The sequence below is a fragment of the Capsicum annuum genome, unplaced genomic scaffold (genome assembly GCF_002878395.1).
Source record: "Capsicum annuum cultivar UCD-10X-F1 unplaced genomic scaffold, UCD10Xv1.1 ctg1888, whole genome shotgun sequence".
NCBI lineage: Eukaryota > Viridiplantae > Streptophyta > Magnoliopsida > Solanales > Solanaceae > Capsicum > Capsicum annuum.
In genome coordinates, this window is record NW_025824671.1 from 1 (window position 1) to 1,401 (window position 1,401).

The following is a 1,401-nucleotide window of genomic DNA, read 5'->3' on the forward strand; positions in this document are numbered from 1 at the left end:
CAAACAAATATTCGCACTTCTCTCAATTTATTTCAAAACATAATTTTATTAAAAGAAAGATAGAGATGACTAATGAATATGTATTGTTCATTTCAATTGATTCATTTTTTGAACTTCTTTTGTTGTATTATCTAACAAGGAAGATATTTAGATCCCATCCAGCTGCTATCTAGCTGGCATAGTAGTTAGTTAGTAGTGGTTTTTATGTTTCTGTACAGTTAGTCAGTGGAGAGGTTAAGCTTTTGTTTAGCTTAGCTGGATTAGAGTAGATATTTTTGCTTCTTTACCTTTTCTGTATAAATACACACATATGGAATACAATACAGTTAAGCTTTGCATTTTACATATTTTTACAGTTTCTCTAATTGTTGAGCTCCATTTTTAAGACCTCCATTGCAGCAGTTGCCTGATCTCAAGGCACTGCATTCTCTACATCTTGACATGATATCAAAACACTCTCGATCCTGAGGTGATTCTCTCTTGATTCGCATTACTTTGCTTTCAATTGGTTAGTCATTCTATCCCTTTTTCCAATTTTTTTACTTTGTTCTACCTTTGTTGTTATTGTTCCTTTTGATTTTGTATTGTTGTTTCATTATGGCGATTGTGAGGATAGTAGTTCATCAAGTGCCTCTAATTCTTCTCCAATTGACTCAAATAACCCATTGTATAGGCATCCCTCTAATAATCTTGGAGCTGCATTGGTACCCATTCTTTTTGTCTGCATTGGTTATCGCTCATGGAGGAGAAGCATATTTTAATCATTATCGGTGAAAAATAAATTGGGATTCATCACTAGGGAGTGCGCAAAACCTAATCTCAATCACCCTATATACAGGTTGTGGGTGCGATGTGATGATATTGTTACTTCATATATTTTGAATTCTTTGTTGAGAGAAATTGTAGACAGTGTTGAATATGTTACGGACTCTGTAAAACTTTGGCGAGAATTAGAAGATAGATATGTGCAGGCTAATCATGCGAAATTATACTAAATACAAAAGAAAATTAATGATTTGTCTTAATGATCCTTGACATTACTAGTTATTATACAAAATTGAAGAAACTTTGGGAGGAACTTAGTACTCTGAGTGCAAAGGTTCAATGTACCTGTAATTATATTTGTAGAGCCAAGGCTAATATTCACAAAGAAGAGCAAGATAGAAGGTTGATTCAGTTTTTGATGGGTTTAAATGAGGTGATACAGTGATTCATGGTAGCATATGCCAGCTGGATGGCAGCCAGATGGCAGCTAGATGGGATCTCAATATCTTCCTTGTTAGATAATAAAACAAAAGAAGTCCAAAAAATGAAAAAATTAAAATGGACAATACATATTCATCAATCATCGCCATCTTTCTTTTAACAAAATTATGTTTTGAAATAAATTGAGAGAAGTGC

At 33.3% G+C, this 1,401-nt stretch overlaps 1 long non-coding RNA gene across 1 annotated transcript; it reads left to right on the forward strand.

Moving 5' to 3' along the window:
- Nucleotides 1-8: 8 nt before the first annotated feature.
- LOC124890488 lies at nt 9-1,025 on the forward strand. The gene is made up of 2 exons (XR_007049194.1): nt 9-508; nt 674-1,025. It is a non-coding gene; the product is annotated as an uncharacterized LOC124890488 (long non-coding RNA).
- Nucleotides 1,026-1,401: the final 376 nt, after the last annotated feature.